Raw genomic sequence first — 26,668 nt, forward strand, 5'->3', positions numbered from 1 at the left:
GGTTGTGTCTTGAATCATAGTCAGACTAAAAGGATGTGGCATCTTAACATACATGTTACAATGTGTAGGATGTGATATGGTAATTTATATGCAAGGAATGATTTGCACATGGTTATTTTGTTAAGAGTTTTTAATGTTTTTGTTGGTTTCTAAATATGTTTTTAAGGTAGATAATTTGCTACATTGCTGACTTATGCTTAGTGTTTTTGCCATGTTGGTAGGATATATACTCCTTTTTTCTTTTTTTCTTTTTTCTGGGAGTTCTTTACTCCTGCATGATTAGCCTACTGGGTTGGGATATTATTCCAATCTTCATTTACTTGGTAAATGGATTAGAATTTTGTGCACCAAAATACATAGCCTGTTGTTTTACTTATATTTCAGGCTTTACGAGCATGGTGCAACATTAATAATTTTTCTTCACTTATTGTTGCTTGTCTCATCTATGTCAAATGGCAAGTTCTGTGAGAATTGACAAAAGAACATGTCGCTTAATTGTCATGTTAATTTGCTTGTTAGATTGTTGAATTAAATTCAAGTGACATATAGGAGTACCTTGTTTCTGAAATCCGATTAGACTTGTTCTCGAATTATTGTAAATGCTTAGCAAGTCTGTTGTGGTGATTATACAATAAAGATATGCCATGTGCAGTTATCAGTGATCCAAGAACAATGTAATTTATGTTAATACCTGCTTTGTTGCTGCTACAAAATGATTTACTAATTCAATTTTTAAGGGGCAAGTGGACTGTTGCAATTGCTGATTTTTCAATGCTATATGGTTATGGTAAACTGTTTTATAAAGATTAGTTTATCAGTATTAGCTAGCTGGTGGAGTCATTTGCGTTGGAGTTGGAGACTTGAATACTTGAGTTATTTTTTTGGTTAGTTTTTAATTCTGTAATATCTTAATTTATTTATTTTATGTATGTGGAGAGGGAATAAAGGTTGCGACTTAAGAGTGATGGCAAGTACTAACGGCTCCATATGCTCCCCACTACCTCTCTTAGACTCTAATGCCGTTATGAAATTGTGAATTGAATCGTGGAGAGTAAGCTTCACTTTTGTTAATATAATATATAATTTTTTATATTAATATTAATATATACATAAAAAAGAAAATACATGCATTGTGTTTAAAATGAATATATATACGTATAAAGCCATATGTAGTAATACGACTAATTAATCTCTATTATATTTCTTGCTAGAGAGGCGAAAACAATGTTGTTTCATGCACTATGTAAACAAAAATAAAAACATAATCGATTGAATTGATGTGAATAGCAATTAATTGTAGAGAATTGCAAATTGAATCACATGAATCACTCAATTTCCAATTGAATCCAGAATCTCATGGTTCTAAACTCCTATAGTTTGACAAAACTATGGATAACAATAATAATCTTGATTCGTATACTGTTTCATATCACATTGTTACTGTTTGTCCAGAGTTGTTTCTTTATTTTCTCCATTTTGGCTCTGTAGTAGACAGTTTGTTGAATTCTCTGTTTTCGCCAACCCTGTTTGTTTAATTTTTTTTGGCTCTTCATTTGTGCATTTTCTTTATTTCTGGTTTTTATCTGTAGAAAAGAAGTATATTGTTTCAAAACAACTATTTTATCTCCCTTTTTTTTTTTTTTTTTTTTTTTTTGTATTTGATATTTTGTAATTTATTTTTGTTGTTGCCTTGTGGTAATCTGTGTTTAGATTTGATAATTTCTTTGTAATTAAAGCAGTCAACTCATCAAAATATTTTTGAAGACAGGGTTTTGCAATTCTTTTTGCTGTTGACGTCATAAAACTTATAAGGCAACACCATGGTGAACATACAAACTATTCCTGTGTGTCTTCTCAATTATCAAAGTTATATTTCACCAGGAATGTAGGCATGAAATTACTTAATCTTAAGCTGTCATCAGATCTGGTGTTTACTGCTTTTTAACTTTACATTCCCTCTGATATTGCCATAAGAACATAATATATGGAGTTTTGAGGTATTCTGAACAGTTAGAATTTTGATATTGATGTTTCAGATGTATGTTTTTATGGCAGTCATCATTTTTGTTTAACAGGAAGTCATCCCTTTGATTTTGATCCGTTAACAGTTCTCATTGCTTTGGCACTACAGAAGTTTCATTTCAGTGTGCAATTTGTGTCTTGCAATATAGTGTTTGAACCACTTAAGATTGGTTGTTGTGGCCTTGATAAGTTTCTCGTTTTGCCCATGATTTGTGTTGTAATTCTTCCAATATTGTATCTCTACTCCAACAAAAGCTGCGGATTGTGAATGCAAACAGTTAAGAGTGGCAGTGTTGACAGGCTAAACAGAATCAAGGTTGGCCAACGTGGGGTTTGGTGATGAAGCATCGAAGATCATTGCATCTTTAAGGTGTGCTCTTGTTGAAGTTGAAGCTGCAACACAGACAAATGATACCAAGCAATTACATTGACTGTTGAAGTGAGATGAAAGATATGATGACCAATGCCTTGTCTAGAATATGACTCTAGATGTAGCACATGTTGAAAGAGGGATAGCGCTTGCCAATGATTGGAGGGCAGTTTGCGATGTTTAGATAGTAAGTAATGTTATACATAGTAAGTAATTTTATTAGTAAATATAATTTCATATCCTGTATATCCAATAATAAGTCATCTAATAAAATATATTAGAGTATAAGATAAATCTCAAAAGGGATAAAGAGAAACTTTACTTAGGAAGGATACGAGTCTCCACATAGGGAAAAAAAAAAATCTAGATAGGGAAAAAACCTCCATGAAAAAAGAAAACCTCTACACAAGTATTATTGCAACCAAAAAAATAATAATAGTCAAAGTAATCATTATCAAACAAACATTACTAATTACTTTCACAATCCATTCATCGTTGCAACAGATAATTGTGGTACTTTAATTTTCGTTTTTACATTACAAAATAAAATATTTTGAATTTGAAGTGATCGCCTAACGTATAAAAACACGTTTAGTAGTGTCGGATCTTAGTCATGAATTAGATTTGAATCTAGATTTGAAAGTTTACTCAGTAATCGGTTAATAGTAACTAACATAGTGATGAACAAGAAAGAAAAAGAAAAAAAGAAAGGGAAACTGTGTGATAAGAAATGGAGGGAAAAAGAAGGCTATAAACATATAATATTATTCTTGTTTTGCTCGATGTTGTCTTCCATTTGTAATAAACATAAACAAATTAATTAGGAAATAACAAGTAAAAAATGGTAAGTATAATACTAGGTGATAAAATGGATGGTAAGTGGTAAGTTGAGTCACAAAGAGTTGTAAATAGAATGAGAATGAATGGTAAGTGTTATGTTTTTGAATGGTAATAAAACTCCATTTACTATTCAATGAGCATCTAATTCCTATTTTGTTATGCTTTACTTACTATTTAATTAAACACCGCTTACTACTTAATAATATTCAACTTAATTATTACCCAATCAAGCTTCGCTTACTACTTAATGATACTCAACTTACTATTATCTCACTTACTATTTAATGAGACTCTACTTCCTACTAAATTAAACCTAACTTACTAATTAATGAGACTCCATTTACTACTCATTGATACTCTACTTACTCATTGATACTCTACTTACTACTCGTTAATTGTGTATTTGCTACTCTAACAAACTTGACTTGTACTCAATCAAATATGACTGCTACTCAATAAACCTCTCTTACTATTGATTCTTAAGTAGAATAGTAAGGGGTGTTTTGAAAAGTTGGTTAAAAGTTGATATTTTGACTTTTTTAGCTTTTTGTGCCTTTTTTGTATAAAAAAAAAAATTGACTGTTTTGTGATTTTTGTGTAAAAAAGTTATAAAGTTAGTTTTTTTAGCTTGTTCCCAAAACACCCCTAAGTAGAATAAGAACAAATTGTAAGTACAGTCACAATAAATGGTCAATAATAATTAGAAATATAAATTTTAAATTATTAAACAAGACCCATGAATTTTAAATAAAATGTAAAAATATAATAATAGATTAGACTTAGCTTAGTACTTAATAACACACCACTTCATTTTACTTAATTTACTACTCAATTAAATCTAATTTTCTACTTAATAAGACTTATTTACTATTTCATTAGACTCTACTTACTAGTCAATGTTACTCAGCTTACTATTCATTGATACTCCATTTATTCCTCGATCAAATTTGACTTACAACTTAATCAAACATGACTTACTACTATATTAAACCCCACTTACTATTTTATTAGGTTTTGCTTACTACTATATTAAACCCTACTTACTATTTAATGAGACTATACTTACTACTTCATTATACTTGACTTACTATTTCGTCTGATTTCATTTACTACTCAATTAACTACATCTACTAGTTAATGGTGTTTCACTTACTACTCAATTAAACTCTATTTACTACTTAATAATATTTCACTTACTACACAATAAGACTCCACTTACTATTCAATGGTTTTTTTTTTCCCTTTAATTAGGTGAAATGTTATTCCAACAAAATCTTAAAAATTATAAACTAAAAATACCACATTATGTTAAAATAAAACATTGTTAGAGACATAGATAGATTCTTCCCTGCAGAATGCATTGAATTTGTGAAAATCAAAATCACCCTCTTTCACTTGTCCTTTGTAAAAAAATTATAGAGAAAAACACTATTGTTCATAGTGTGTGCAAATGAATTGGGAGGTTTTTCATTTTTTCTTAATTAACTAATTTAGATGTATTCATTTATTGTTTTTAATAAATGTTGTTCATGTTGTAATAGGTAAAGAATAATAATTTTTGTAAATGTATTCATTTATTCTTAGTAATAAATGTTGATAAATGAGAGATATTCCTAAGTATATTTATAAAAAAGAAATCTTCCTAGGTAAAGTTTTCCGGAGATCTTCCATTTACGAAAAGTTCTACCATACAAAAAGTTATTACTCAATGAAATATTTCAATTTCCACTTATTACTCTATTAGACTTTGGTTATTACTTATTGAGTTTTTACTTACTACTCAATCAAACTATACTTACAACTTAATTAAACATGACTTATCTATATAATAAGGGAGAAGCGTTTTTGAATCTTTATGAGACTTTTGTCTATTTGTCAAAATATACACAATCAGATTGATTCAATCCAATGGTTGAAAATGTCTCACTCTCCTTTGGACATTTCAATGGTTCAGATTTTTTTAGGTGAATATCAATGCTTCAGATCAGTTTGGTATTTCTGGGATCATTTGGGTGAAAATGTTTCTCTCTCTCTATCTCTCTCTCTCTCTCTCTCTCATTTTTTCTCACCCTTAGAATTGAATCACACAAACATCTTCACTCTTTCTCTCTCTGATTTTGATTTCAAAATTTGAAACTCCATTCTCTCTTATACCTCTTCCTCTTCTCCTTCCTCTTCCCACCACACATCTTCCTCTTTCTACCAAGCTTTCTCTCTCTACAAGTTTGATCTCCAATGATGATTTCTGGAATATAGCCTCAGTGGTGATTTCTACCATCTGCCTCAATCTCTGCCTCCTCTCTCTCTACGCAGCTCCAAGGTAGAAAGCTATCCTCGTTGTTTTTTTTTTTTTTTTTTTGGGGAAGAATCTAGGGTTTTTATTTGGGTTTTTATCTCTCACTTTTTCCCCCTCTTTTATTTGGGTTTGTTTTTCTATTTCTATTTTTATTTTTATTTTTATTTTTTTTGTTTGTTTGTTATCAACACAGAAATGTTTCAATCCTGCTTGGTTGCCGAGAAAGTGGCAGCAACAGTAAAGAAAATGAAATTGTTGGTTAATTGCTGATGTTCTGTTCAAGTGCTGATGTTCTTATTTTGGAGTGAGTCTATCTTAATTGCTATAAAATTGTTGGTTATCTTCTTGATCATTAGCTTTGGTTAGGTAACTAATTGCAAATTTTGCTAAAAAGTTGTGGCGATTGTTTTTAATGGTCAAATTTTGGATGTTCTGTAAAATGCCTTAATTAAAATAGTTTATTTTCTTTTGGTTAAACCAATTGCTTATATAATTATACTTTTTTGTTGTTCAAATAGTGAGTGAATCTATCATGACATGCCAAGTAAACGATTAAACAACCTTTTCTATAGAGAGTTTGATTAACAGTGCTTGAATGCACTAGTGTTGGTAATGTGGATGTCCTAATTGATCAAAGTTATCTTAGTGAGTGAATCTATCATTTTCTACATTTCCCCCCCAAATAGTGAATGATACATGTGTTGGATATTTGGTAACGTTAACAAAAATAGAAGTATATTCAAATTGGTAAATCAAACAGTGGGAGTTGGATCTTATTTTTAATAACAAATAGTGGGCAATTTTTAGGGAGTTGATTTTGGATAATGGACAATGGAACTTGCTTACTTATATTTTCTATTCTTCCTTTTGCTTCAGGTACATATGCCTTGGTGAAAGAGTGTTTGATTAGCTCATAAAAAGTTGTTATGGCTTTGTTCGCTACAATGGTTGATTAGGTAATTTGTTTCTTATCTATTGTTCAACTTGGCTTCATTTTACATGTTGTAAAATGAAGAATCTTAAATTTTTACATGTTGTGAAAATTAAGAATCTTAAATTTTGTTCAACTAGGTTCAGAACCAAGAAGAGTGAGTACTTGATTTTTTTATGGTGATAATTTGGGTCTTCTATTTTAATTTTTGAATTTCATACAATTTTGCTGATAATCATTGTGATAATTTTAGAATGCCTTTATGTTTGATTTTATTGTTTTTCAAAAACAAGATGTTTTACTTTGTTTTGATTAAACTTGAAAAATTCAAGTTATACAATGAATGGAAGTGTTGTGTGGGTCTATTAGTGAATGTTTCAATAAATAGAGAGCAATGGCACAACAGTCCATTGAACAAGTGAGTCTTTTTTTTTTTCTTCACAATTTTGGATCTTTGTTTGGGAAACTAGAAGTTTATTTATTGAGTTTCTTTTTTGGGGGTAGAAGAGAAATAACTTTGTATATTCTTTTTTGGGGGAGTTTCAAGAAATAACTTTGCCTATTACTTTTTTCACACCCTATAACTCTACCAGTGCTTATAATCAATTAAAATTTTCATTTTAAAATTTAGACACTAGGCACAATTGTATATTCATTTTAAAATAGATGTGAGCTTCTTTTTTTTTTTTTCACAATTTCGGATCTTTGTTTGGGGAACTAGAAGTTTATTTATTGTGTTTCTTTTTTGGGGGTGGAAGAGAAATTGAGATTATGTTGATTCAATAAAATAACTTTGCCTATTACTTTTTTCATACCCTATAACTCTACTAGTGCTTATAATCAATTAAAATTTTCATTTTAAAATTTAGACACTGTAGGCACAATTGTATATTCATTTTAAAATAGATGTGACAAACAAATGTGATTGTAATAAATTAAAATTTTGATTGGATGGGTTAGAGTCAATTTTTTTTCTTCTTCTTCCCTTTACCCTTGTGACTCTTAACTCAATATATTTTAGTTTCATTGGGTGAAAATCATCTGTTATTTTTTACAGTTTCCTTTCTTTATTTTTTTTTTTTCTTTTTCTTTCTTCTTCTTCTCCTCCTCCCATTTTTTTTATTTTGCTTTTAGAGTGAGGATTGTAAGTTGTGATAAAAAAAAAAAATTATACTTTCAGCTTTGCCAGTTATTTTGTAAGACTATTAATAATGCTGAGATTGGCTCAATGAGGTCTAGAAAGAATTTGTAAAAGGAAAATAGTAAAGTGGTCTAGAGTAACAAGAGCCAGTTTTAAGCCAATTGGCCGTTTCTTTTTTTCTTCAAATATTTGGTTTTGTAACTAAATTAATTCAGTAGACCATCTATGTTATTAGTTAGTCATCCTGGAGTAATGAGTGATGGCATAAATTTACTTTATGCTTGAAGTAGTTTAAACATGCTTTATACTTTTAATTCGATGACTATGCATAATGGTACCTCATAAGTGAAGAAGAAGGTGGTTTCACTTTCAACCCTTAATGTTGGTGAAGTACCCTCTTAAATGTTAGGCAAATTCTTGGTGATTGATGGCTTCCCCTTTTTTGTTTCAGCTATTCACTTTGTATTTATTTATTTTATTTTATTTTTTGTGTTAAAAAAATAAAGTTCTATGAAAATGATCTACTTGGATATTTGAGGTTCAACAGATGGATGGTAGCTTCCTTTTAATTAGTTCCAATTCATGTCTTACTCTTTCTCATGCGTGTTGTTGTATGTGTGTTCTTTTTATAGTTGTGTTGTTGTATGCATTGTTCTTTTGTCTACATTTTTTGTGTGTTTATTTAACATAATTGTTGTACCAAAGTTTCGAGCATAAAAACACATTATACTACAAACAGTTTTTCGATGTTAGTTTTAGTGATATGTTGAATTATATTTTGTATGTGTTTTTCGATGTTAGAATTATATTTTTGTGATGGATAGTTCAAACTATGTATGTGTTTTGAGATTATTTTTAGGTACGGGTCATTAGTTAACCTCCATTTTCTCTCTAATAGCAAGAGATCATGTTCGCATTTTTTATTCCTTATATTTTTCACTTTTCTCTATCCTCACTTAATAACCAGCATGCTATCAATCACTTTTCTCTATCCTTAGTGTTTTTTTAATTAAAAAATTGCTGAAATTTTGGGAAATTTTCATATGGGTTACAGTATTGTTAATGAATTTTTCCATATGGATTTTTCATCTGAGCATTTAAGAGGCCTCTGCAGATAATCCAATTTCTAAGCATTTTAAATCGATCTTTCCCTGATTACTGGTTAATTATATCCATCATGGCATGGATGAGTTTTGTAAATTGGTGCTACCATTTACCCACAAATAGGGCATGTATCTTTCCTTGGTGTGTTGTCTTCCTTTATATCTTTAGTCATGTTATGTTTCATTAGGATTGTGTTATGCATGGATTTTTGAATGGTGAAGTCTAAGCTTCTCTTTCATGTCTTTTATTTTTTTTCCCTGGCCAATATTTATTTTCATTTTTCCTTTCCTTTCCTGGTGTATGTTTTCATTTGACTGTTGTTTTGGGCCTTAAGCAAAAGAACCCAAAGTTCCTTTATTTCCATGCATTTGTTATTCCTTGGTGTATGTTTTGGGCAATGATTAGACATTCTTTTTATTATTTCCATGCATTTGTTATTCTTGATTTAATTGGTCACTTTGAATATTTTAGTTGAGAATGTTATGGGGTTTGAGTGGGTTCTTTGATGATTTTTTAAACTTCCTTTACATCTTCATTCAGGAGAGAAGTTTTCAAAGATAGTAGGGAGTCTATACTATATGGCCCCAAAGGTTTTGAAGCGGAATTATGTTTTGTGGGGTTCCTCCATTTTGAGCAGGTATTGTTTTTCTTTATGTAAAGGTTGCTGATATAAACATGGTTATGGACCTGTGGTGTCAATAGTCATATGAACTGTATTGTTGCTTTGGCAATTTTGCGGGGGGTGATTGAGACGTATTCACAATTTTCAGTTGAAGGTTGGTAGCAAAATGAATATGACTGGGTGATTTGGATTTTTGGGTAAGTCTAAATGGGGGTTTTTGGGCTGTATTGATTTGTAGATGATGGGGGACTTAAGTTAGTTAGCGTTTGTTGTATTGATTTGCCAAGCGAAGAGTTTGCGTTTTGAATCTAATTTTATTTTTATTTTTATTTTTTTTGGTAGTGGGTTGGCTGCTTCCCATGAGCAAACCAATTGGATCCAAAAGGGTTGGTTTCATATTTTGTTTATGGGAGGATTTGAATAGTTGGAGCTATTTGATTTTTCAATTTTTGTGTGTGTGTGTGTGTGTGTGTGCGCGCGCGCGCGCGCGCATGTGTGCAGCTGCTGGTCGTAGCATTTCAATGCACCATGTTAACCCATTAAAGGTATCCCAATTCTTTCATAGGATGCTTGGCTTCTATTGGGAATTAAGTTGTTTAGTTTATGAAATTTTTTTAAAGACATGTATACTCATTTCTTATTGCAAAACATTTGTTTTGTCATATGGTTGCTTGGTCTAATTATTAGTTCCCTATTATTTGTCATACATCATTTTAGCTACCATTTAAAGCACGTTTGTTTATGTAGTGTTGATTGAATTTTTTTTCCTTGAGTTGGGCATAAATATTTGTGTTTCTTTATGGTTTTGACTTCAATTATATGAATATGAAATGGGTTGAAAAAAATTGTTCGATTTATGAAATAGGTTACTATTTGATGAGATGAATCTTTTGCAATGAAATGTGTTTCTATGAATGGGTGACTTCTATTTGTTTTTCTGCTCTGAGATGAGATAAGTCTTTTTCTATGAATGGATTTTTCATGTTCAAAAATTGTCACTCAATATGGAAGGTTGAAACAGTCATTGCACTTAATTGCTATTTACTACCTTCAACTTGGTTTGTTTCTTTATATGTTCATAGAAATGTTTTTTCATGCTTTTTGGCACATTTATGTGGTTACTAATTGATAGTTGAAAAGAGCATGCATTTGAAAAGAGCCTATTAATCTAAGATTGGATTGGTACCATTTCATCAACAAAAATAATTTTGCTTAGGTATGTAAGGTTGTGTTTGAATCATAATTACTTTATATTTCCCTCATCTTTTCTTTTTCTTTTTCAAATTCCTATCTAAATTTAAATTGATATTCTCGGACATTTCAGGTTCTTAGCTGTTGATTGTTAACTACCCGAGAGAATCAGTGCTTGAACCCATTTTGTTTATTTCATGTGCTCTAGGATGAACCCTAATCATGTGCTTGAACCTTAATCTACATAAAATTTACATAAGACATCTGATTAAATAGAGATATTATGAAAATTTTCATAAAACATTTTACCATAAAATTTGTCTTCTAGTACATCTGGTCACAATATGGTAAGATATTGAGACAAAATTGTTATTCCAATGCTATTTTGGGTTTATCTGATTACATTCACTTCTATATTAAAAAATATTTTTTTTGAAAAATAGTTGTTTTTTTATAGATATTTTTTAAATACACAGCTTTTTCCCTCTAGAAGTTCCTTCTAAATAAAATTTTATATTTTCTCCAAGTGATAGGTGCTTAAGACAATTTCAGTCTCATATTCAAGTTTGGAAAGTCTTGAATCTCTTCTTCTATAAGGTTTCACTTTAATTTTTAATTTTTTTTAGATTGCTGAGCACTGGCTAGTGTGCATTGTTTGTTATTTAATTTTGAATTCTATTTTTCGGGATTACATAGCACTGACTGGTGTGCTTTATTTGGTGTTTAGTAATTTTTTGGTATTGCAAAGCACTGGATGGTGTGCATTGTTTGTTGTTTATTTTTAATTTTCATTTTCAAAAATTACAGAGCACTGGCTGGTGTGTATTATTTTGGTATTTATTTTTAATTTTAATTTTTTGAAATTGTAGAGCACTGTCTGGTGTAGTGTTTGTTGGTAACGAATGAATAATGAAAATGAAATATTTATGATTAAACAACAAATATATGTACCCGTGCCTAGGGGTTGTTATCTTTAATTCAGTTCTATAGAGTGTGTGGTACCAACAAAATTGTTGGAAGTGTTTTAAAAACAATATTTCTTTATATTTCTCAATGTCTTAAGTTTTTGGTATGTTTTTCGATAAATTACATTTCTATGCAACTACATTTTGATCTCAATAGTATTTACATCGTGCCATTAGGCACGAGCATTCCTTTTATTCTGTACTTTACATACCTCTTATTCTTCACTTTTTCCACTTCTTCTCTCAAAAATCATTTAACACCAAGGTAAAAATCTTATCTCTCTGTTTATGTACCTGCTCTTCTCATCTTGATTGTAACCCTCTCTTTGAAATTAATTTTTATATTTTATTATCCGATTGGCTACTAAAATTGCTAAAAGTTCTTTAAGAAGAATAATATTTCTTTATATTTTTCCAGTGTCGATCAAAAATAAAAAAATACTATAGACTCTAAAAATTTTAACATGATGTGTATAACTTATAGCTACATTTTGATTCTAACATAATTTACACAGTGCCTTTAGATAGTTCAATTTCTCCATCTGTGATATTCATGCATAAACGAACTTCTTAAAGTGGGTTCTTAACTAAAATATGTTAGGAGGTTGTTAATTTTGTGTTGATTATTTTTTCTTTATGGTAATTATTAAACCTCATTTTGCCTTACAGTTACCTTTGTCAAATTTACATAACCAAACACTTTCAGGGTGAGACACCATTGACCTTCAATCTCTAATTATGGATAACATTACTATTTTTAGTCACGTAAATTGTTTTCTTTTATATTTATTTGAAAAAAAAAATACACATTTCTTATAAGTTGAAGTTAATTTTCTTTTCTTTTCATGATTTTTTTAATCTAATTTCCTTATAACAAAATGATCTTTTCTTATAATTTACACATGGATGGAAACCTACGCTGAACTGTAATACTGACTTCTTTTTCTCATTTTCTTAGATGTATAAATTTTTAATTTTTTTTTACCTCTAATTCTTTTGTATTTATAGGTTAAATTTCTTCAAGAAAGACATGCTAATGTTGTCATCCGTGATGAACGTGACCTTAATGTCATCTAGGGTTCGAGAGGTAGGCCCAATTTAATTATATAATTTTTTTTTTCTTTCAAAACACCATATATTCTTATTTACATTATTTTTTAAACTTTTTAAATATATATATTTTTTTACTTTTTGTAGGCAAAGGAAAAGGAAATTGCCACCGTTTCGGGTAAGGGAAAGGAAAATGCATGTTCAGTACTATGGCTCTTCAACATTTTCATTTTAAGTTCTTTCTTTGAAATATTTGTTTTGGAGCATGAACCTCGATCATTTTTTGTTTTTTGACATATTACTTGCATAGTGCATATATTATAAAATTGACATACTACTTGCACAATGCCATGTAAATTTGTGAAATGTTTTTTTGTAAAATTTCCTATCAATGTGAATTTTATTACTTACAATTGTTTTGTAAAGCTTTTTATCTACATGAAATTTATAACTAAGTTTAGATGTATGTTGGATAATATTCATTTGAATTATTATTTGCTTATGCTATGAGTTTGTTTTTGTAAATGTAACACATTAGGTGATAGTCTTTTTTTTTTGTTTTTTTGTTTTTTCTTCCTAATATGCTCTTGAATTAGGTTAAAGAAAACTAATCATATTTTTATTTGGTTGAGTTTGAATTTTTGCTTCCATATATATTTTTTATCAGGAAGGGTGTTGTTTTTATATTAAGTTGATAATTTATTTTCATATAGGATTGAGTTGTGTACGCATTAATCTATTTAAATAATTGTTCATTGCACAATTTGTGTCATTTTTTTTTGGTTGATGTGCTTAATTTGTTGTTTTGCATTCTTTTTGTATTACAGAACATTGGCTGGTGTGCTTAATTTGTTATTTGGCATTTTCTTTTTATTGTAGAGCATAGGCTGGTGTGCTTAATTTGTTGTTTATTTATTGCAGAGCACTGGCTGACGTATTTCGTCTGATTTTTATTATATGTTTATGTGTTGTGCGACTTACATTATGTTGTTTGTTTAAAATTTTATACTTTTGTTGTGCTTGAATTTTACGTAGCCTTTATGTGTTTACTTTTCACTATTTCATTTACCTATAATTTTACATTCAATTACATTTTCATTCAAACAATATTTTAACCGTGCCTGAAGGCACGGGTATACAATAGTCAATCAATAAGACACCAATTTCAATAGACTTAAGTTAATAGTTATGGGGGCCGAACAATTATATACTAAGGAAAGCCAGATTTGTTTGAAGGAAAATCAGGACAGAGACTATTCGGCTCTGTCCAAAGGGGTCTTAAAGCCAAATATCTAAGTCGACCGTGCAATCGGCCATACAGGGAGCCGAATAGAAATTGGCATATGACTGAAAGGCCGATTAAGCGGTTATGCGCTGGATTAAGAGTGGGCCCGACCCTTGGGACCAGATACTAGTATAAATAGAGGAACATCGACCAAAGAAAGGTATGTGAGAACAGATAAAATAACTTGAGATAGAAGTAAACTTGAGAGGATACTGACTTGGCGTCGGAGTGCTGATTCCGGCACCCCCGACCGGAGTGCTCATCCTTTTTTAGGTGGTAATCAGAGGATCAAGAACGCCTACTGGATCTTGGAGTATTTCCAAACCACTTCTCCATAATTGGCACCGTTTGTGGGAATACTCAAGCACATCCATGGCGGGTGTAACAGATGATCCTTTGGTAGTCGCTGACGACGTTGCGCCAAGAGATGACATCATCCCAAGAAACATGCTTAGACCAGAGAATATCACCGCACGACAGGCCTTGAACTTCGACTCAGTAGCCCAAACCTCACCCTCGACATCAGCGCATGAGACAATGCAGACAATCATGGACCAAGCAAAGCAAAATGAACAACGTCTGGAAAATATGATGGCTAAGAACGAGCGCCTATGCTAGGAGTTGGCCCTGGAGGTGGCGAAATCCCAATAGGCCGCATGCTATAACCGGGGTCGACCTTCAGGAAAGAAGGATGATCGACGACGTCGATTTTAGAAACACAATAATGACAGTGATTCTGATTCACCATCCTCGGAACCTAGAAAGAAGGGACGAGTCGATGTATCCAGTTCATCCGAAGGAAGTCCGTATGTACGGCACAAGCGAGAAAGAAGAAGTGATGATTCAGATGAAGAAGATAAGCATGACCCTTTTGTTCGACGAATTGCAAGGGCAGTGCTACCCAAGAAGTTCAAAGCACCGTCGTTCACCCTGTACGACGAAAAATCGGACTCCACTGATCATATTCGTCATTATAAACAGGCGATGACGCTACATGCTAACGATGAAGCCCTCATGTGTCGAATGTTTTTGAGCAGTCTGAGACCACTGGTCGTCAGATGGTACTATAAATTGGAGTTGGTATCGATTAAAAGCTTCGATCAACTCCAAAAATTCTTCAGGGCAAGATTCATTACCAATGAAATCCAGCCAAAGCAAGCCGATTCTCTCTGGGCAATGCACATTAAACCAGAAGAAACCCTTCGTGAATATTCGACACGCTATTGGGAATGCTTTAACCTTGTAGACGACGCCTACAATGACTTCATGGCCATCACCGCCTTTAAGATGGGATTACATCCTGATAGTCCCCTCCGTAGTTCATTGACCAGACGGCCCTCTAAAACAGTCTGGGCATTAATGAAGAAAGTCGAGGAATATTGCAAAGTGGAAGACGATGCCCTACGGGTCAAAGCCGGACAGAAAGCTGTTAAGACTGCTCCACTTGAAATCGTTCATCCGATAAGCGTTGTACCATTGAGGAGCCCCGAATTGCAGAATCGGGCTAAACGAGACAAAAGGCATGACTCGTGCCAATCAAATGATCAGTGTTCACACCGATCGAATGAACAATATCAAGTGGATAGCAGGCGCACAAGACGCTTGGACAAAAAGTACACGGAGTTAGCAGAGCCGGCCAGCAAGATTTTATCGAAAGTTCAACACTTTCCATTCTTTAAATGGCCGCCCAAAATGATTGGACCTCCTGATACTCGGAGAAGGGACAAGCGGTGTGAGTACCATAAGGACCATGGTCATGACACCAACAGTTGTTATACCCTGAAGGACTACTTGGAGGAACTGGTACAAGACGGTAGGCTGGCGCAACATGTCCGAAAGAATAATCCATCGAACACAGTAGCCCTACGGCCAGATTAATCTCCACTTGGTGTAATTCATATGATATATAGCCTGCCATCGTCAGACGAGATACAGACAATTCAGTTACAACCTAGCCACCATAGGCCGATCACACCAGCAAAACGGCCCTATGAAACTGGGAGGATCAGTTTCGATGACGCCGACTTAGTTGGAGTGACTCTCCCACACATCGATCCCCTCGTCATTAAGCTACGCGTCAACAGATTCACCATTGAACGTGTTCTCATCGATCAGGGAAGCACTTCAGAAATAATGTACTACAAAGCGTTCGTTAAACTCGGCTTAATGGACTTGGATTTGTTGCCTACCGATTGCCCATTATTCGGCTTCAACGCTAACCTGGAGTATCCTTTGGGAAAAATCACACTACCAGTTCGGGCAAGCACCAGATTGGTAGATGTAGAGTTTCTGGTTGTCAAACTTTCTTCACCATACAATCTCATCATAGGAAGAACTTGGTTACATACCATGCAAGCCGCACCAAGCACTTACCATCAGTTACTTCGTTTTTCGATTGAGTACAAAATTGAACAAATTCGGGGTTCTAAAAAATCGGCACATGCATGCCATCTTCTTGTTGCTGCGAAGAAGGCAAAAGAATTGGAAGTGAATTCGATTGAAGTACCGGATTGGGAAAGCCTTGAGGACATTGGGAAGATCCCCAATGAAAAGGCAACTGAAGATCTGGATTAAGTCGAAATTAATGGGGGTCCTGACAAATTCTTCACGATGAGCACTTCCCTGAGCGAAGTTGATAGGAACGAGCTTGTATCCTTCTTACTCGGCAACCTCGACGCGTTTGCATAGACACCATACGAGATGCCAGGGGTGGATCCATCTGTGGCCCAACATCGCTTAAACGTTGATCCAAAATGTAAGCCAATTATTCAGAAAAGTGGGCGGTCAGTCGCGGAGCATGCTTCGACCGTTGTCGAAGAAGTTGACCGATTGCTTGATGCCGGGGCAGTTCGCGAAGTAACATATCTTACATGGCTATCTAATACCGTAGTTGTAAAGAAGAAGAATGGATCTTGGCGTGTTTGTGTGGATTTCACGGATTTAAACAAAGCTTGTCCCAAGGATTACTTTCCTCTCCCCAGAATAAACCAACTCGTAGATGTAACGGCACATCATCAACGCATGAGCTTCTTGGACGCCTACAGAGGCTATCATCAAATTGCCATGCATCCGGAGGACCAAAAAAAGACGGCATTCCTTACCCCAAGAGGGACCTATTGCTACAAGGTCATGCCTTTCGGGCTAAAGAATGCGGGGGCAACTTACCAGTGACTAGTTATTGCCATGTTCAAGGAACAGCTTGGCTGCACCATGGAAGTGTACATCGATGACATGGTGGTCAAATCTAAGGAAAAGCACGCCTATCTAGCCAATTTGGCAGAGACATTCGGCATTCTTCGAAAGTACAAAATGAAACTGAACGCCTCAAAGTGTGCATTCGGCATCGGATCCGACAAATTCCTTGGCTACATTGTTAACCACCGCGGAATCGAAGCTAACCCGAGGCAAATAACAACAATTCTAGAACTTGGCTCTCCTCGGTCAGTTAAAGAGGTTCAGAAGCTGATGGGAATGGCCGCCGCGCTCAACAGGTTTATTAGTCGTTCCATAGACCGCTGCCGACAATTCTTCCACACACTTTGGCAAGGCAAAGCTTTTGAATGGACTCCCGAGTGCCAGGCCGCTTTGGACAGCTTGAAAACTTACCTCCGATCAGTCCCACTCTTGGAAACACCTTCGGCAGGTGATCCGTTCATTCTGTATAAGGCGGTATCTGACCGGGCGGTCAGCGCCGTACTATTAAGGGAAGAACTTGGGGAGCAGCGACCGGTTTACTATGTAAGTAAAGCAATGGCTGACGTCGAAATATGTTATCTTCCATTGGAAAAACTCATCCTTGCTCTCGTCATGGGCGTAAGAAAGCTGAAGCATTACTTTCAGGGCATACCACAGGGGTACTAACGGACTATCCCCTCCGGTCAGCGCTCCGTAACGTAGAAGCATCAGGGCGCGTCTCGAAATGGCCTCTGGAACTCAGCCAGTATGATATCCAGTTTTTGTCCAAAACTTCCATAAAGGGGCAAGTGCTCGCCGACTTTGTAACCGAATTCACGGGGTCTCTCGCTGACTTCAAGACTGATCAAGTGCAACCTAAATCCAACTGGAGAATATATGTTGGAGACATTTGGCAAATGTATTGCGACGAGTCATCCAACCAACGCGGGTGTGGGGTGGGTATAGTAATCATGACCTCCAAAGGGGCAATAATCGAGCAGGCGGTCAAACTGGGCTTTGATGCATCAAACAACGAGGCCGACTACGAAGCATTGCTAACCGGCCTTCGGAATGCACTTCACCTTGGTGCGCGGCAGTTGCTTGTCTTTTGTGATTCGAAATTGGTAATCAACCAGTTGAAAGGGGAGTATGCTGCTAAAAATGACCGCATGACAGCTTACATGGAAACGACAAACTCCTTATTCGCGAAATTTGACCACCACCAACTGAATCAAATAACTCGGGATCAGAACACGCATGTGGATGCTCTTGCTTGCCTAGCCTCTGCCGTCAACTAAGAAATCAAACGGACAATTGAAGTAAGATTCATCCCTGAGGCGAGCATTGCCTCTCCTGAACCAGTTCCGATTAACATCATTGAACTAGGTCCAAGTTAGATAGACCTTATCGTTGTATTCCTTTCCTCAGAACAACTCCTAATAGATAAGAAAGAAGCTTACAAACTGCGAAATAAAGCCCTGCGATACTACTTGGATCTACATGGGAAGCTCTACAAAAAATCTCTTTCTAGGCCGTACTTAGAATATGTTCACCCAGATAAAGTTGAGGAACTCTTGGTTGAAATACATGAAGGTAGCTGCGGTGCTCATTGTGGAGGACGCTCATTGGCCCACCGAGCCGTAACACAGGGATACTATTGGCCGACCATGCGAACGGATGCCGACTGTTATGTCAAGCAATGTGAACAATGCCAAAAGTTTTCCTCTTTAACTTATCTGCTTTCCGAGGAGTTAAACTCTATCACTAGCCCTTGGCCGTTCGCTCAATGGGGACTTGATATCGTCGGACCATTACCACGGGCTCCAGGGAATAAGCGATCCTTGATTGTTGTAACAGATTATTTCACAAAATGGGTCGAAGTAGAGGTGTTAACACATATTTGAGATGTCGACGTTAAGCGTTTTGTATGGAAAAATAGTATAACACGATTCAGCATACCAAGAGCACTTGTCTCGAACAACGGTACCCAATTTGATTATGGCGTCTACTGAGAGTTATGCAACACGTATGGTATCTGACCCTACTTTTCCTCGCTGGCATATCACAAAGCAATGGTCAAGTGGAGGCCTCCAATAAAGTCATCCTAGACGACATCAAGGAAAGGTTGGAAAAAACTAAAGGCCGATGGGTTGAAGAATTGCCTAGTGTGTTGTGGGCTCATCGCACTACTCCAAGGCGGTCCACTAGGGAAACGCCATTCGCTTTGTGCTTCGGAACCCAGTCAATTATCTCCCTGGAGATCAGCCTACCCATGATGTTGGCTTTGGACCTGACTTTGATTGAAGAACGCTGAGATCGTGCCCTCACTTGCATGGCGTGGTATCAGCAACAACTCGCTAAATCATATAATCAGCGCGTAGAGTTGGGTCATTACACGCTTAGAGAATTGGTTCTCAAGAAAGTGCTTCCTGCTACTAAGAATCCTGCTGATGAAAAGTTAGGCCCCAACTAGGGCGGCCCTTATCAGGTTGATTCAATCGCTGAAACTGGGGCATATCGACTTAAAGACATGGCTGGGAGAAGTTTGCCACACCCCTAGAATTCCACACATCTGCGCAAATTTTATCATTAGACCAACTTGTACGGCACGCTAGCTTGTTTTGAATTTACGCTGAAATGCTATGTATACATCTTTCAATTCCCCAATGCAATGTATTTTTTACCTTAGTCACATTAGTAATGGTTTAGCAGGGAACAAAAAGACTCCGAATTCAGAGCCCCATCCGTGAATGTCACGTTTGGGTCGAATAAGCCTCCGAATTCAGAGCGCCCTTCATGGATATCACGATTGGTCAAAAACAAAGACTCCAAATGCTGAGCCCCATCCGTGAATGCCACGTTTGGGCCAAATAAGCCTCTGAATTCGGAGCGCCCTTCATGGATGTCACGATTGGCCAAAAATAAAGACTCCAAACTTGAAGCCCCATCCGTGCATGCCACGTTTAGGCCGAATAAGCCTCCGAATTCGGAGCACCCTTCGTGGATGTCACGATTGGCCAAAAACAAAGACTCCGAACTCGGAGCCCCAACTGCGAATGTCACATTTGGGCCGAATAAGCCTCCGAATTCGGAGCGCCCTTCGTGAATGTCACGATTGGCCAAAAATAAAAAGACTCCGAATTCGGAGCCCCATCCGTGAATGCCACGTTTGGGCCGAATAAGCCTCCGAATTCAGAGCGCCCTTCGTAGATGTCACGATGGACAAAAAACAAAAAACTCTGAATTCGGAGCCCCATCCGTGAATGTCACGTTCGGGCTGAATAAGTCTCCGAATTCGGAGCGCCCTTCATGGATGTCACGATTGGCCAAAAACAAAAGACTCTGAATTCGGAGCCCCATCCGTGAATGCCACGTTTGGGCCGAATAAGCCTCCGAATTCGGAGCGCCCTTCATGGATGTCACGATTGGCCAAATGACTCTGAATTCGGAGCCCCATCCGTGAATGTCACATTTGGGCCGAAGTACAAACATTAATCGGAATACAAACTTGTGTTTCATTAAATAAAGCATAAATATAGCAAATACGTTTTTCATTAAATAAAGCAAAAATACATGGCTTTGACAAACTCAAAGGTACAATGTGTATTAACATATAAATTTAATCAGCACCCTCTTCATTGTTTGTCTTCTCGGCATCGTAAGCTTCGAAGGGAAATTTGTAATTATGATATAGAGGTGACTCCGAATCGACACCCGCGGCCTGAAGAGCCTTGATCCACCCATGCTTAAATCCACGGTTTTCGCACTGACATACATTCTCGGCTAACTTTTCCTTCGTCTTTTCAATACCGATTTTTCGGCCGTCAAAAAAGCCTTGTTCGTAGGCCCTCGTTTTTATTGCTTTTCTGTGAACATGCTCACTGTGTCCCGATCAGCAATCGCATGACCCAAAAGCCGTTGGTTTACTCTTTCCGCGATAATCGGGTTCACCTGACTCGCCGACTAAGTTTCAGAAGCTTTAGCTTTCTTTAGCTCGTTCTCGGCTTTCTCTGCACGAGCTTCCAAGCTCCGAATGCGGCCGTCTTTCTGTTCTATCTCTGTTCGCACGGCACGAAGACGTATGCCGATGTCATAGGAGGTGTATAGTCCCTTCACCGCTCCATGGACGCCCTCCCAAAAAACTTTGTAATCCTGCCGGCCAACCATCGATTGCTAAACTTCTGGCGGAAAAATCTGTCGAGCAAACTCGACCACCACATTTGGATCGTGGACAATCGAATCCGCTTCCGTCATCAGTTTATTCCCAACGAAGACTGAAAAACTCAACGGACGTGGTGCCCTGTTGGTTTCATTTCGCGAACGGGGGGAGCTCCCTCGCTGCTGTCTCTCCTTCCTAGGTGATTTCCCTGCCCTGCCCCCTCTCGAAGATCTACTTCGACGACGGGGGGAGTGGCGCATTTCGCGCTTCTCTGACGTCCTATTTCCCACTCGTATAGTCTCGCCCCCTTGATTCATCCCTGAGTCCAGTTCAGCTAATGTCTTACCTTCCCCTCTGCTGTTGTAGAATACTCTTCTTGACATCCAAATTTCCTCAGTTCGACACGATGCTCCTTGCAGTCAATTGAATTCGAAAATAGCGCAGCACACACGCGCACTTAACCCCCACTCTACTTATTAATTACGGGTGTAGTGTTCCCAAAGCGACCGCTTCAATGCATTACGCCAGTGTAACAAATCTATTCGGCGATTCTGTTCATTGATTAGTTGGGGCAAAGGCAGATTAACAAATCTATTCAGCTTAATTGCGCTGCATTACGCCAACAAGTCACTGCCCCACCCAATCCATGAACCACAAGTTTTCGGCGATTATGTTCATTGATTAGCTAGGGCAAATGTTAGATTGACAAATCTATTCGGCGATTCGGTTCATTGATTAGTTGAGGCAAGGACAGATTAACAAATCTATTCGGCTTAATTGCGCTGCATTACGCCAACAAGTCACTGCCCTACGCAATCCATGAACCACAAGTTTTCGGTGATTCTGTTCATTGATTAGCTAGGGCAAAGGTCAAATTGACAAATCTATTCAGCAATTCTGTTAATTGATTAGCTGGGGCAAGGGTAGATTAACAAATCTATTCGGCTTAATTGTGCTGCATTATGCCAACAAGTCACTGCCCCGTGAACCACAAATATTCGGCCCCTATATAAACATTAACTATACCCCTTCCGATCGCCATATGACATTCAATGACATTACAAGCTGAATGTTTCATTCGGCTTTTCAATGTTAAACTTGACATAAGACATGATGATTCAGTTTTAAAATGGCTTGTCCATATGATTACATCATCATACTTGGCTATTAATTAGCCGATTACGTTTTTGCCGATTTAAGTTGTTATGTTATTGCCGAATTAGGTTACATCACCATACTCGGCTAAAACTTGGCATATGCAGAAAACAGACAAAAAAGGTGATTTTCATTAATAAATTGAGTTACACATGAAAATTGCCCTATGTTTAACTTCTAAATAGAATAAATAAGCAAACAACCTACAAAAACTACATACATCAAAACACCAAGCAAAATGCAAAATTACATTAACATGGAATTCATTCTTCGGGATCGGACTCCAACGGTTCAACCTCTAGTTGCTTGTATGGAATTTGTTGATCCAATACCACATTATCGGCCGCCAGAGCTTTGAGCCAACCGTGATTGAACCCCTGATTTTCAAATTTAGGAACTTCTTCCACATATTTCTCCAAGGCAGCGTTCTCGCCAGCACTGAACGCTTTGGAAACCTTGGAGTCGACAATTTCTTTCGCCTTTTTCGATTCTTCCAAGTCGGCTTCCAGTTTGGCAATTGCTTTCTTGGCTAATTTTAGCGCTTCTTCACTAATATTTGCTCTTTCCTCGGTGGCTATCCTGAGAAGTTCCGAGCGATTAGCCTTTTCTTCCTCGACATTAGCCCTGAGAGACGCCACCGCCAGTTCCGCCAATGCCTCTTTAGCCTTACCCTTTTCGATGTCAATTTCGGCTTTAAGTGAGCCGATTTGCTCAATGGTGTCGTAATAACGACAACCAATCTCTGCGATCCTGTCTGCCGCCTGAATCAAAGCACGCGTAAGTTAATCAGCATTATTTAACAAAATAGTACTGATAATGCGTCATGTACGTACCAAAATCGCCGACTGAGCAGCTAGCGCTATCGACATCACGTCCGGCTCTGCACGGAACGCAGCCCTATCTACTGGTAAGGATATTGATGAGGCCATACTTAGGGCCATAACGGGGTCCTTCAAAGCTGACGCGTCAACTGAAACCGGCGTGTTCTTTATTTTTGGTTGGATAATAAACGGCACTGTAATATTCTGCGATTCCTCCATTCGTGACTATTTGTCGACCAAGTTATCAGAGGAATTGACTCCAAACTCGGCGAGGCATTTTTCCCCCCTCTGTTCGGCCAATCTATCGTCCGATTGCCCAGCGGCCGACTCATCCACAATAACTTGCTCCGTCTCCTCAACAAGAGCCGGGGAAGATTCAACCTTAACTGGAGCCGGAGGAAAATCAGTGTGAACAGGTGACAGGGGCTCGGACCTGGCGGCCTCGGCCCTTCTTCGAGCCGCCATTTTCTCGGCATTGTTTCTTCTGGCCATCTGTGCAAGCGATTTCCCGGCCATGTTTTCAGGATCAGTGCCGGGAAGATCTCCTAAATCGGTGAAAATATCTTCCAACGATGTGTCAACCTGGCCTGAAATGGACAGAGAGTTAATGTCGACCTCCTTAAAAGCCAAGTTGAGAGCCGCGTAAACTTCCTTGTTAATGCCGACTTGCTCGTTTGATTCGGCGACCTCACCTTGCTCCAAATCCAAATCGCCAACACCAATTTTCCTCAAGTTCTTATAGTTCGGGAAAATGAGTGCCGTGAGATGTTGCTTGCCCTTCGGAATCGGAATGTGATCCGCAGCCGAAAAAGTGGCGTATGTAGGTTCGTATCGCAACAGTATATGGGCGGCCCGCCCTTGTTTCTGGAGGTTGGGATGGCTAAAAAATTCTAGCGTTGTTTTGATTTGTTGAAGTACAACGTCGTCAGCCGAAGCAAGTACTTTTTTCAAATTGTTACTTGCACAAATTGAAACGATTAGTACATGGGATTTAAGCCGAATGAATGTATAATACATGCACGGAAAAATGGGACTACACGGCCACCTGGTTCACTTTTTTGTCTAGGCACAGGATCAAGGGGATCTTCGCCCTCACCGAATTCCCAGTTGCCTTGGACAATGACCATGACATCATCAACACGCTTGCAAGAGCTGGCAAGCATAGTTACCAAATGGTAGTCGGTGTCCTTAGCCCTAAGAAAGTAGCGTCTCTGCTGACCAGAGGATTTGGCCAAGGCATAGCAATGCTGAATAGTAGGAATTCCAAGATTAAGCCTAAGTCGGCGGTTTATTCTACTATTCCCATTATGATTCGGTAAAAGTTTACGTTAGGTTGAGAAGGGAGTAAACCCCAGTAGCCCAGGACGACCCTCAAAAATGGGTGAAGGGGGAAATGGACTCCGCCCTCAGCGATTGACAGGAGAGGAAAGATGATCGTGCTCGCATCGGTCCTTTCCATGTCAACTACGCTCTTTGTCACGAGTGACAGGTGGATGTCGTCAGGAATGAAAAAATGGCGTCGAAAAGCGAAAACACGATCCGCAGAAAGAAGGGCTTTCAAATGTTTCGCCATCCGAGCCATAATGGAAAGTACTCTAAACTAAAAACAAAGAAGGAAATGGGAGTTGGAATGAGGAAGAAAAGAACTTACAAGGAACAGAGAGGACAATGGGGAATGGACGGAAGTTGCAGAGGTCGCGAAATGAAAGAGATGTTGAGAGGCAACCAAGAAGCCTTACGTAGTCACAAACAAAAAAATGTTCGAAGGGACACCACGGTTTCAAATCGCACTAAATGAACAACGCGTACGAAGGGGCGGGAAATTATAATGATTTCTAAAAACATGGGTGTTCTGACGCTTCAGTATTGGAGAGAGTGCAAGCGCCGTATTTTTGACTTTCCAGGTTTAGAACCAAACATGCCAACTAATTGGCGTTAGTTGGATGTTTGGGGGGTAATTGTGGGGGCTGAATAATCACATACTAAGGAAAGCCAGATTTGTTTGAAGGAAAATCAGGACAGAGACGATTCGGCTCTATCCAAAAGGGTCTTAAAGCCAAATATCTAAGTCGACCGTGCAATCGGCCATACAGGGAGTCGAATAGGAACTGGCATACGACTAAAAGTCCGAATAAGCGGTTATGCGTTGGATTAAGAGTGGGCCCGACCCCTGGGACCAGATACTAGTATAAATAGAGGAACATCGACCAAAGAAAGGTATGTGAGAACAGATAAAATAACTTGAGATAGAAGTAAACTTGAGAGGATACTGACTTGACCGTCGGAGTGCTGATTAACATAACCAAAAGATTATCAATCCAATTTAATTTAACATAACAATCCATTTTTTTTTATTTTATATATAACAATCCAATTTAACATAACCAAAAGATTATCAAGTAAATTGTTAAATACTAATAATCATTATACTCTTCTCTCACAAAGGTTTGTAGGCTATAATAATCATTATACTAACAATCCATAAGAAAACCATGCATTATCAAAACTATTTCATTGCTTTTTTTTTATTCAAAAACTATTTAATTTGATTTTTTTTTTAAAATGACAAAATTAAACCTTATATTTTCTACACAAAAATATCAAATATCAACCTTTGCCATTTGATAAAAAGATTTTCAAATTGAAAATAAATTAAAAACACAGCAGAATATCTAAACTCTTTTTCAATTGAAAATACAAATATAATATCTAAACAAATTGAAAACACAAATTATTAGGGGTGCTCGCTGTTTGACGGTTCAGTTGAGGCCAAAAGAACTTCAAATCCGCCGGCCGTCCAAAACTAGGTGGATTGAAAAAAATCAATCTGCAACCGTCTGCTCGTCATCACACATCCGTCCAAAATGCAGCAGATCGGTTTGGTTCGATCGATTTGAACAGATCGGAATATCCATCGCTCATCCCTACATACGACTAATGTTCCTCAACTATGTTGTCACACTGTATGCAATTGTATTTCAGCGTTGGCAGACCTTTTGGTGTTTTGTGGAATGGGAGAAGAAACGAGCCATGGTGCACAGTTAGTAGCAAATGAGACTAATAATATACAAACGGAAAAAGTATACGAAAAAGACTATATAATGATTTCACAAATTTGTACCTTAAGGTTATGAATTCAAGTTTCGAAACAATTACTTTATATATTATACCAAAGATTATTCGAACACACATTAATATGTACTAACGTTATATCTTTTGGTAGATATATAACAATTAAACAGAAGATACGTCAAAAATTAACAAGATCTCAAAAGAAACAGGGGGAAATACAGTCCATAACGAAGGAAGAGAATTAGAGGATTGGGCCTTGGCTACCCAATGAGCCACCTTCTTGTTGGAACGGCAAGTCGGAGAGAAAGAAAACTGTTGCGGGGAAGCTAGATATGCTTTAATTGAGGAAAATCTCCAATTTAATTGAGGAAATCTCATTGAAGTGTATATATATATGTTGGACCATTTTAATATCTTTATTTATTATTTTGGTGTAACTATTTTTTCTTAGTTAATGGTCATTATTTTAG

At 36.8% G+C, this 26,668-nt stretch overlaps 1 long non-coding RNA gene across 4 annotated transcripts; it reads left to right on the plus strand.

Moving 5' to 3' along the window:
- On the plus strand, window positions 1-26,668 carry LOC114323271 (uncharacterized). Of its 4 annotated transcripts, XR_014330864.1 has the most exons (6): window positions 1-2,579; window positions 6,405-6,484; window positions 9,245-9,341; window positions 12,491-12,569; window positions 12,680-12,710; window positions 26,350-26,668. It is a non-coding gene; the product is annotated as an uncharacterized LOC114323271 (long non-coding RNA). The 4 variants fall into 4 exon arrangements; XR_014330863.1 differs by lacking the exon at window positions 26,350-26,668 and having other exon boundaries at window positions 12,680-12,957; XR_014330865.1 differs by lacking the exons at window positions 12,491-12,569; window positions 12,680-12,710; window positions 26,350-26,668 and adding exons at window positions 9,475-9,523; window positions 9,669-9,988.

Source organism: Camellia sinensis, chromosome 5 (assembly GCF_055761805.1).
Source record: "Camellia sinensis isolate YWXY chromosome 5, ASM5576180v1, whole genome shotgun sequence".
In the NCBI taxonomy this organism is placed as follows: Eukaryota; Viridiplantae; Streptophyta; class Magnoliopsida; order Ericales; family Theaceae; genus Camellia; species Camellia sinensis.